This window comes from Theropithecus gelada, chromosome 14 (genome assembly GCF_003255815.1).
Source record: "Theropithecus gelada isolate Dixy chromosome 14, Tgel_1.0, whole genome shotgun sequence".
Taxonomy (NCBI): Eukaryota; Metazoa; Chordata; class Mammalia; order Primates; family Cercopithecidae; genus Theropithecus; species Theropithecus gelada.
In genome coordinates, this window is record NC_037682.1 from 61523552 (window position 1) to 61535912 (window position 12361).

Below are 12361 nucleotides of genomic sequence, written 5' to 3' on the forward strand. Positions count from 1 at the left end.
ATATCCTCAGAGGTCTCTTTCGGAGGTCTCCATGCTACTCCACTTATTTAAACAAAGAAAAGCAGAGGTAAAGCCTGAAAGAAGTAGATTGGGATCCAGTGTTATGAGAGTGTAGAAATGGAGGAAACCACATAAGCTGGGAATTTCTAGGGGGTCTTGTGTTTGTAGATGGTAGGATTTCATCTTGGCATGAAGGATGTTATAGAGGTTGATAGGAACCAAAAGGTGTGTATTTGTTGGGGCAGGGGGTGTAACCAGCTGAATTACACATAGATCACAGATTCATACCAATGTCAGATCATTGAGGAATAGAAATACCAAGGAGATGGCTGTTGGTCATGGGAGAGATGTCCCAATATATAACGGGAGACTACATTTAGGAGCAATGAAGTTCTGTCTGTGTTAAATCCACATCCACTAATTGAATGCCAATTATTCCTGTGTTTATTTTGGAAATTCTCACTGAAGACATATTATCTTCCATGATTAAAATCTAGGAAATGGATTAAAATTCAAAGTTGAGTATGAACAGATGGTATTAGCCAGAATAAAGTAAATAGTCACCTAAATAAGATAGAAGCTAATTATATAATCATTCATAAAGTGTAAAATAGTAAAAATTACACCTATAAAGGTGTAAAAAACACCATCATAGAGAGGTATAGGTTTTTAGAAAACAAATAATTTGCTAAGTAGAGAACAATCCAAGATATCTTGCTGGATAAGCAAGAGTTTAATGAAAGCTGAATAAAGAGAAAGGAACACAGAATGAGAAAGAAAACAAATATTTTAGGTAGAAGGAGTTATGTAAGTGAATGCCCCGTTCATGGAGGATGTAGCATCATAACATCTTCGAAAGTTTTTAAATGTGTGGTTGGTATGCAAAAAGCCCTAGGCCTTGGCATCACATGAGCCTAGAGGAACCTGGATATGTGACACTTCCTAAATGAAGTAAAAGTGACAGTCTCTTTCCAATGAATAGGAGGTAAGGGCAGGGATGGGAAGATGCAGGACAAGTTAACAGAAGAAATAGAGAGAAGCAGATGAGGGTGGGAAATAGGGTGAGGTAAAGGAAATAAGATTGGAAGTCAGACTAGACATGTGGGGGAAAAAAGGGATATCATTAGGCTTAAGTCCTTCCTTCCTATAAAAAAGACATCCCCATCGCCATCCCCTGGCATATTATTTCATTTTTATTTTTTTGGTAAGCACAGACCTCATCTTCTGTAAGAGGTCTGAGACTCTTGTAACAAAATATTCTCTGTAGGGCCCTGGAAGCTATGTTCATGGTCTTTACAAGGGAATCAGTCTGTTGATGTAAGATTTACCTAAGCTACGTTAGTTTCACACACATCCACGTGGTCTTGTACCAACATAAGAATCCTCACTGAGGCCCGGCGCGGTGGCTCACACCTGTAATCCCAGCACCTTGGGAGGCTGAGGCTGGCAGATCACGAGGTCAGGAGATCGAGACCATCCTGGCTAACAAGGTGAAACCCCGTCTCTACTAAAAATACAAAAATTAGCCAGGCATGGTGGTGGGCACCTGTAGTCCCAGCTACTCGGGAGGCTGAGGCAGGAGAATGGCATGAACAGGGGAGGCAGAGCTTGCAGTGAGCCGAGATGGCGCCACTGCACTCCAGCCTGGGCAACAGAGCGAGACTCTGTCTAAAAAAAAAAAAAAAAAAAAAAAAATCCTCACTGAGAGCTTACCTGAAGCAGCCCTGCCTGCATGCTATATCTCCTGTCCTGTATTCCCCCTGTGGAGTTAAGCTGCATGAGTGCAAATGGCAAAAGAAACCTGCAATTATTGCTTGTGGTCAGCCAGAGGGTGCACCACAGAGTAGTGGCATGATGATACAATGCCAATTCTCAGAACCTGAGGTCAGTTTAGACAAGAAACTGTGAGGCAAAGGGAAAAAGGGTGGCTCTCAGTAGGCAGTAAGTAACATTTTGATACTTGTTCTAGTAGATAGAATTATACCCTTCACAAAAATATATTTGCTTGTATGAATATGACCTTATTTGAAAACTACATCTTTGCAGGTGTAATCAAGTTAAGATGAGGTCATACTGGATAAAGACAAGCCCTAAATTTAAAGATCTGTGTTTTTTTTCTTTTTTTGAGATGGAGTTTCGCTCTGTCGCCCAGGCTGGAGTACAATGGCGCGATTTCAGCTCACTGCAACCCCCGCCTCCCAGGTTCAAGCGATTCTCCTGCCTCAGTCTCCTGAGTAGCTGGGATTACAGGCATATGCCACCACGCCCAGCTAATTTTTATATTTTTAGTAGAGATGGGGCTTCACCATGTTGGCCAGGCTGGTCTCGATCTCCTGACCTCAGGTGATCCACCTGCCTCAGCCTCCCAAAGTGCTGGGATTACAGGCATGAGCCACTGCACCCGGCCTTGACCTGTGTTTTTATAAGAGGAGAGGACATACAAACACACGGGAAAGAAAGCCATGTGACAATAGAGACAGAGACGGAAGTAGCACAGATATAAGCCAAAGAATGCCAAGGTTTGCTAGAAACCACCAGAAGCTAGGGGAGAGGAATAGAACCCATTTTCACATAGAGTCTTCTGAAAAAAATCAAGTTTGCCACCATCTTGCTTTTGGACTTCTGACTCCTGAGCTGTGATACAGATTCCTATTGTTTTAAGTCATCTAGTTTGTGATAATTGGTTACAACAGTGCTAGAAAACTAATATAATTGAACAGGTTTGATAGTGAAAGAAAGATCTGTGATGTGTGACAACCTAGGAATCTTTCCTACGCTTGGCAAAAGGATGGGGTACGATAAAAAGCTGTATGGAGATAAATCTAGGCCTCGAGACCTGTCTATTCCTCTAACCATCCATCAAAAGACCTTAAGGAGGAAAAAAGGCTGAAAGTAGGCTGGTGAATGTCATCCAGCCAATGGTACAGATACTAAAAATCATACAAAAGAGATATACTCGTAGCCCCTGGCTGCAATGACCATTGGTCAGACCAGGATCTGATGACTAGTAAGACCAGGAGTTTACATGATATGATAATATTCACCCCTGTTTATGGCTAAAGCTATGAGCCAACCACAGATGTGGGGTTCTTTGTTATCTTTTATTCCAATCAGTATCCAACTAATAGTTAGAAATACTGGGGGACTCCAGGAGAGGAAGCAGTAGAACATGCGTTCTGCCACGGGCTGTGACTTCATGTTCACAGTGAGGCTACATGTTGATGCCAAAGCTGCTGCCACCATAATGACAAAAGAATGAGAAAAGTGCAGAGGACCAGGGTCCCACGTGTGAGAAATGACCCCACCACTTCCCAATGTGGCTCAAGCCCAGCAGCAGTCAGGGAGGTAGAGAAGGGAACATGAGTGCCATGGGCCTGACAGAACTCCCAGGTTACCTGGTTACCATAGCTGCCAGGTGATTGTACCCTTCTTTTGAGTCTTCTCCTAACATCTGGACTCCTAACATCTGGATATGATAATGCAAACTTTAAGTCTCTTTGCAGGTAGATAGTAAAATTAGAGTGTGTCTAAGAGTGACTTTTAGGGGAGGATGTCTTTTGAAGTTTCTAGACAATATCCTAGACATTTCTTCTGGTTCCTTGGTCAGAAACTGCCAATAAGGAAAGTAGAGCCTGTTTTGACATCCAGAGGCCTGGAGAGTTCAGAAACATCGTAACATCTCCTTCCCATTCCTCTATGTACTGAGTTCTTGCTTCAGCTACTCCTTAGAGTCCAGGTCTCAATCTATACCACATTAGTGACTCTCTCCCCAAGAGCTGTAGTGTTCTGGTCAATATATTTCCCAAAAGTTTTTTTTTTTTTTTTTTTTTTAATATAGAATCATTTTCATTAAGCAACCCCTAATCTTGTCTTTTTCTGTCTGTTACTTCGTGAGAATATGCTGAAAGAGTTTTGTTTTTTTTTTTTTTTTTTTTTCAAATTAGTTCCAACAACCTCAACTGCCACCACTCCGGTAGAAACCACCTAAATTCAGGAAATTGTTCTTCAACTATTCTTGCTGATACTATCATTGCCCTTCCTTTTTTTTTTTTTGTTTTTTTGAGATAGAGGTTCGCTCTTGTTAGCCAGGTTGTAGTGTGGTGGCGTGATCTCGGCTCACTGCAACCTCTGCCTGCCGGGTTCAAGTGATTCTCTTGCCTCAGCCTCCCAAGTAGCTGGGATTACAGGTGCCTGCTACCACGCCTGGCTAATTTTTGTATTTTTAGTAGAGACAGAGTTTCACCATCTTGGCCAGGGTGGTCTCAAACTCATGATCCACCTCAAGTGATCCACCTGCCTTGGCCTCCCACAGTGCTAGGATTATAGGCATGAGCTACTGTGCCCAGCCATGATTGCCCTTCTTCACTCTGCTCTCATCTTTGTTCTTACATCAGTAGATAGAGTGATCACCTTAAAGCAGATGTTAATCATGTCACTCTTCTGTTCACACCCATGCCATCCAGAGTGAGGCCAGACTTCATAATGGTCCAGTTAGGTCCGCATCACACATCCCTTCCCACTGCCTCAATCCTCAGAGCTCACCTTTTTTTTTTTTTTTTTTTTTTTTTTGAGAAAATCTCACTCTTGTCCCCCAGGCTGGAAGACTGGAGCGCAATGGCAAGATCTTGGCAACCTCCACCTCCCGGCTTCAAGCGATTCTCCTGCCTCAGCCTCCCAAGTAGCTGGGACTACAGACATCCACACCATGCCCAGCTAATTTTTGCATTTTTTTAGTAGAGAAAGGGTTTCACCACATTGGGCAGGCTGGTCTTGAACTCCTGATCTCTGGTGATCCTCCCGCCTTGTCCTCCCAAAGTGCTGGGATTACAAGCATGAGCCACCACTTCTGGCCAGAGCTCACCTTTTATTCCTCTCCCTGCACACTCCCATCTCAACCTTCCGTATCCACGCTGTTCTCCTTTTAAGCGCAGGGAAAAACCATTAAAGACTTTACTTTCCTCACATTCTTAAGATTCTATTCAAAAGTGTTCTTCTTACAATGAAAACTATTTAAAACTTTCATAAAAACTATTTAAAGTTGCAAGGCCTTTATGAGGTCTTTACAGAGTCCTTATCCTAATTTAACTTCTTAAAGATGTTACTCCATAGTATTAGTTATCTTCTTGTGTGCTCTATCATTCATTGATATGGTCTATGATTGCTGTCTAATTAGAATGTAGGCTTCCACATATATTTCATATTTTCTGAATGCTGAATGGATGCTAATTGCACATTTTTACATCAGCAGCCTGCTTTATAATCAATATTATCCCATATATTGGGCCTCGTGCCTGACTAGACGCCTCTGGGAGACAGTCAGTATGTAGGCAGACATGGATTCTCCCCAGGAGGATGGCAGTTTCAGTGAACTCTGAGGGGTGACAGCAGAGGCCAGAATGGCATGTGTCGGAATATCTGTAACATATCAATCAAGGTGCAAATTGCTTGCAAGTGAGCATAAGATAGGACATACTGTATGTCAAATTCTTAACAAGAAGATTAAATCTGTGGGCTCCTTCTGAGCCCACAATAAACAACTTCTGCTAAGTAGTTGTGAGCAAAGAAAAGCAATAAGAAATTGAGGTTATAAATCAATGCGAAGGTGTGTCTAAGAGGAAGAATGATGAGGAACAAGTTCTGAGACAGGTGAAGATGCTGGTGGCACATGGGTTACTGAAGTAAAAGTAAACAGTATGTTCAGGGATGCGCAAGGAGAGCCCTGAGATGACCTGCAGAAAGGCACAGGATAAGAGGGAACAGAGCGGTGTGCAGCAGTCAGATTACTCAACCTGCTATAGTCAGGCAGGCCAAGGACTAAGAATACGTGAGGATGGCCTCAGAAAGCCGCTTAGTGGTTGCCAGGAGGGCAGCGAAAGAACCCGCTTCAATATTTCCCCTGGCCATGCCCCCATGGCTCCATTCTATCTGATGCTGCATACTAGGAGCTAAGCCCTGCACACACTTGAAAAACAGAGACCTCCTCTCACCAACTTCTCTTTTGAGGAGGGAGGGGGGTGGAAAATAAGAGATCTTCTGTTCATCTCTTTAAGAGAGAGAGAGAGCCGGGCGCGGTGGCTCAAGCCTGTAATCCCAGCACTTTGGGAGGCCGAGACGGGCGGATCACGAGGTCAGGAGATCGAGACCATCCTGGCTAACGCGGTGAAACCCCGTCTCTACTAAAAAATACAAAAAATTAGCCGGGCGAGGTGGCAGGCGCCTGTAGTCCCAGCTACTCGGGAGGCTGAGGCAGGAGAATGGTGTAAACCTGGGAGGCAGAGCTTGCAGTGAGCTGAGATCCGGCCACTGCACTCCAGCCTGGGCGACAGAGCGAGACTCCGTCTCAAAAAAAAAAAAAAAAAAAAAAAAAAGAGAGAGAGAAAGAGAGAGAGAGAATTCAGTTTCCTTTGCAAGGTAGAAAATCAAAATTATACAATAGGAAGGCAATGGAACTGGATTCAGCCTGGAGAAAAAAAAGACACTCCAGAAAACAAAGGCGGCCTTCTGCCTCTTTAACACTGCTTTCAGGGCTGCCCCTCCCCAGACTCTAGGCTGCTATCAGTGCGCACTCAAAGCAGGAAGCCTGCAAGCCAGCCTTTGCTCCCGACAGAGCAGGGCAGCCTTGGGGCCATAAATCAAATTCTCCTAACTTCATTGAGAACTTTTCTCCTTGAGTCTCATACCTTCTACCCCCCACAAACCTCCCCACACACCTTCAGACCAACAGAAATCTCGGCTCCTGGTTGAAGAGGTGAAGAAAAGCCAGGGTGGGTGTGGTCAGGATTCATTCAACAAATGAGGTTCCTCTGTGTGAAGAAGTCCCTCCCTCCTGAGGAGGAACTGCCTGAGAAATGAAAGTGAAATTTTTGGGGCTGTCAGGAGGAGAAAAGTGGAAGGAGCGTCCAGGTGAAATGAACTGTGCAGTCCTTTAGAGCCTCTGGACAGAAGGTAATGCTCTTAATCCAGTGACTCTCGAAGGCAGAATGGAGGATTTCCACTAGAGGGCACATTTGGAAATGTCTGAAGAGATATTTGGTTGCTAACTAGGGGGATGCTGCTTGCCTGCTACCTACCAAAGTACCACGTCACCCCCTAGGAGATGGAGGATGGGGGGCGGAGAGGTAGATGGTGCTGAGAAAAGCTGGCTACAAAGGACCTGAGGAACTTCTGGGAGTGTTGGAAATGTTCTAAATCTTTAAAAGGGGTAAAACTTTTTTAAAACTCATCAAATTGTGCACGGTAAATGGGTGCATATTATTGCACATAACATATACATCAATAACTTTATTTAAAAATGAAAAGTCTTCCAGGTAATTTTTATGCGAATCTGAGGCTGAGAACCACTAGTTGTAAGTAGTAAATCAGGAGTTTTGTGCCCTGGACAGAAAGGGCTGGTTTGAAACTGAGGTAACCTTGAAATCAAACCTAATGAGGAGGAAACTTGAACAAGAGTTGCCACTCGTTTGGTCACAGGATGACCCCACATTGTGCCTCCACAAACAGCATGCTCTGTTTTCGTGAGGAATAAAAGTTGATAGATTCATTTTCTGGGCCGTATGCATCAAAACAATCCTAGTCTTCTACCTCGTGTAGAGCACGTTACATAACAAAAGGTGCCACCTTTGGAAACCACCTGACAAGGTACAATTTTCCTTTTTGCCCTCTCCATCTGACTCACGCATGGCGATCAAGGACAATTCCCAGGCAGGACAATTATAAACTTGTTGGAAGTTTAACAACTTTCCCATAAAAAGTATCCACATCCAATACCTTTGGAATATGCTTTGACTACTTTTAAGGGAGTCAATTATTATTAGGTTGGTGCAAAAGTAATTGCGGCTTTTGAAATTAAAAGTATTATAAGGCCAGGTGCGGTGGCTCACGCCTGTAATCCCAGAATTTTGGGAGGTTGAGGCAGGCGGATTGCAAAGTCAGGAGTTCGAGACCACTTTGGCTAACACGGCGAAACCTCGTCTCTACTAAAATTACCAAAAAAAAAAAAAAAAAAATAGCCGGGCGTGGTGGCTGGCGCCTGTAATCCCAGCTACTCGGGAGACTGAGACAGGAGAATCGCTTGAACCTGGGAGACAGATGTTGCAGTGAGTCGAGATTGCATCACTGCACTCCAGCCTGGGTGACAGAGCAAGACTCCATCTCAAAAAATAAAAAAATAAAAATCAATAAAATAAATAAAAGTATTATAATAGCAAGAACCACGATTACTTTTGTACCAACCTAATACTTTGAGATTTCTTTTCCTTATTTCAATATTGGTAACTAATACATTTAGATAGTGTAAAAGGGAACAAAATCTCGGGACCCAAAAATCACTAAGTCAAAGGGAAAAGACAGGTTGGGAACTGGTTAGGGCAAACGTGGCTCCTATTCTATTCCAAAAAAAGACAGCTACTAAGATAAAAAAACTCCAGACAGAACTCAAAGTCACCCCTCTGCTCAGGTGAGATAAATGAATATCTGGTTACTTCCTTTGCCCTATTGCTTAATGCAACCTGTTTGTGTTTTGTCTACCTATTACCTGGAAACCCCCCTCCCGGCCTCAGTTGTCACGCCTTTGCGGACTGAACCAATGTACATCTTACATATATTGACTGATGTCTCATGTCTCCCTGAAATGTATAAAACCAAGTCGTGCCCTGACCACCTTGGGTACATGTTGTCAGGACCTCCTGAGGCTGTCATGGGTGCGTCCTCAACCTTGGCAAAATAAACTTCCTAAATTGATTGAGAGTTTTCTCAGATACTCTTTCATTTACAATAGTAAAGCATTGGACAGATTTATTAAAGCATGAGTTGAGATGTGTATATTACCTTAGCCCATCAGTTCTGAGTGCATGACATTCAATTTTTCATCATTTATTTTGTTCACTTGCGTTTTTTCTGGTTTTTTTTTTTTGTTTTTTTTGTTTTTTTTGTTTTTTGAGACAGAGTTTTGCTCTTGTCGCCCAGACTGGAGTGCAATGGCATGATCTCGGCCCACCGCAACCTCCGCCTCCCAGGTTCAAGTGATTCTCCTACCCCTCCTGAGTAGCTGGGATTACTGGCATGTGCCACCACGCCCAGCTAATTTTTCTTTTTCTTTTTCTTTTTTTTTTTTGAGAGGGCATCTTGCTCTGTTGCCCAGGCTGGAGTGCAATGGTGCCATCTCGGCTCACTACAAGCTCCGCCTCCCGGGTTCACGCCATTCTCCTGCCTCAGCCTCCCGAGTAGCTGGGACTACAGCTGCCCACCACCACCCCTGGCTAATTTTTTCTATTTTTTTTTTTAGTAGAGATGGGGTTTCACTATGTTAGCCAGGGTGGTCTCGATCTCCTGACCTCGTGATTCACCCGCCTCGGCCTCCTAAAGTGCTGGGATTACAGGCGTGAGCCACGGCACCCGGCAGTTTTTGGTTATTCTTAAGCCCTAAATGTGTTTTAAGTTATTCTTGAGAATATTGGAGACTTAATGACAAAGCTCCTACTGTCTTCAAGTTATGGAAAGGAAAGGACCTTAGAGCAGAGAGATAAATTTAATGTTTCTTCTAAACAGCTCATTATTTCAAGTGGTCATCTTTAACAAACTCATGCAGTTTTAGAATTTTAATATTTAATATGGGATACGAGTATATTTTTATTGTTTATAATGTATTGTAGGAAGGCTAAAGTTAACAGATGACACTTCACAGTTGGCATCTGTGGCCCTTGGGTGTTCTCAGAGGCTTTAGAGTTTTTCTTTTTCTTTTCCTTTTTTTTTTTTTTTTAAGATGGAGTCTCTCTCTGTCTCCCAGACTGGAGTGCAGTGGCGCGACCTCGGCTCACTGCAACCTTTGCCTCCTGGGTTCAAGCAATTCTCTTCCTCAGCCTCCCGAGTAGCTGGGATTACAGGCGCCCGCCACCAAACCCAGCTAATTTTTGTATTTTTAGTAGAGACAGAGTTTCACTATCTTGGCCAGACTGGTCTTGAACTCCTGACCTCGTGATCCACAGGCCTCAGCCTCCCAAAGTGCTGGGATTACAGGTGTGAGCCACCACGCCCAGCCAGATTTTTCTTCTCATTCAGTAAATGTGCTGCTCTGCACTGCTGAGTACAAAAGGTTCAAAAGATCTTCTTCACTGGTTGATGGGCTGTAGCTACATCTGTAGGGCTGAGGCCTAGAAGTCCAAGCTCTGTTGCATTAGTGGCCCTATCAGCATTTCCTCTGACCTGAGCCTGCCCCTTCCCTCTCTGAGCCATTCTCAGACTACCACTAACTGGTTTCACAGGAGGAGGCAACTGGAGGATTTCAGATTGGGGAAGTTATCTCAGCCTTTTCTGTCTCCAAGTTGTTCTGTCTTCTCATACAGGAGAGACTTGCTCTTTGAGAGACTGTAATAATGAATAGAACACATTAAAATAAATTTTAGTAGACAAAGGTAGCATAACCAGTAAAATTGCAAATGAAAAGTGGTTCGTTATAGGTAATTAAAGTATTTAAAAAATGTTTTTAAAAAAGCACAGTTCTATGCTAATAAACTTTAGAATCTGTGTAATAAAATTATTTGAAAAATAAAAATGTAACATTCACCAAAAAGCAGAAACGTTTCACAAGAAAAAAATTAGAAGCTATGTAAAATTATTTTTCACATATTGATGTTTTCCAAGTATTGATGATGCTTGTGCTGGCCCGGCTTCCAAATGAGTTCTGCAGGTGGAGGTTGGCAGAGAAGACAGCCCTGCTGTGCCTTGCTCAGGGAGGGCTTTGGGACCCGGGAGAATGGTGTGAGTAAAGCCAGAGGGATCTGAGAAGACAGATACTTTACTCCTGCACTGTTGTCTCTAGAGAATTTCCCAGCTGGCTCTCTCTGTCTGTGTAAACAAGCCTTGAGGATATGACCGTTGCCCACCCTTGTTAGCCCCTCCTCTGTTTACATAGAGCTCTAAGTACACGCCCATGGAAATATCTGCATATTCTTGAATGACTAAACTTGCTCATTTTTCTGTCCAGGTCATTTCTGCCATCCAGAAGCACAGATCAGCTGAGAGCAACGCACCAGAAGAAGGCCTAAGAGTTTCCGAAAGTGGTGATTTTTTTTACCATTAATATATTACATGTTGGTAGTATGAAAGGAAAATAAATCTTGGAGCTTCAAAATCACTAGGCCAAAGATAAAAGTCAAGCTGGGAACTGCTTAGGGCAAACCTGCCTCCCATTCTATTCAAAGTCATCCCTCTGCTCACTGACATAAATATGTATCTGATTGACTCCTTTGGAGAGGCTAATCAGAAACTCAAAAGAAAGCAACAGGTTGTCTGTCACCAACCTGTGACCTGGAAGCCCTTCCCTGCTTGAGTTGTCCTGGCTTTTCAGATGGAACCAATGCACATCTCACATACACTGATTGATGTCTCATGTCTCTCTAAAATGTATAAAACCAAGTTGTGCTCTGATCACCTTGAGCACATGTCATCAGGACATCCTGAGGCTGCCAGGGACACATGTCTTCAACCTTGCTAAAATAAACTTTCTAAACTATCTGAGATCTGGCTCAGATTTTCGGGGTTCACACTAGACAGTTGTTAAGAAAATAACAAAAAGACATTAAAGACATAGCATAGTTGCATGTCCATTTCCACTGAACTCAGAGAAATGAGTTTTTTAAAAAGGAAAAAACTCGGCCGGGCACGGTGGCTAACACCTGTAATCCCAGCACTTTGGGAGGCCGAGGCAGGAGGATTACCAGGTCAAGAGTTTGAAAACATCCTGGCCAACATGGTGAAACCCTGTCTCCACCAAAAAGAGAAAAATTAGGGAGGCCAAGGCGGGCGGATCACAAGGTCAGGAGATCAAGACCATCCTGGCTCACATGGTGAAACCCAGTCTCTATTAAAAATAGAAAAAATTAGCCGGGCGTGGTGGCAGCTAATTTTTGTGTTTGCTATTTCAAGTCCTTGTTTCCTTGTAACCAGTTGCCTATCTTGACCTTGGGGGCTGAAGATTCTGAAAATGAAAGACATAAATATCCCAAAAGAGTTACCTGTAATTTAAGAGAGTGCAGCAGCTTGTAGTGATCCAGAGCCTCAGGTATTGCAATAAAGGGGCGATTGGGATTCAGGGGTCAAAGGAAAATGGATAGAAATGGATTTCCTCCAGTTGCCATGGATGAGTGCTGGAGATAGGGATGTGTGTCTACACATAGAGAAACTGTGGGTATCTAACTTGGAATCCCTTCCTCCACCAAAGGTCACCAAGATATGGGGACTAAAAGTATTCTAGCAAAGCTGGGAGCAGTGCAGAAACTGCTTTACCAGTTTAGAAGCAGAGGAAGGATAGTTGGCAACAAAAATCCCAAAAGACACAGGGACTGTACCACATAGTGAACACTGC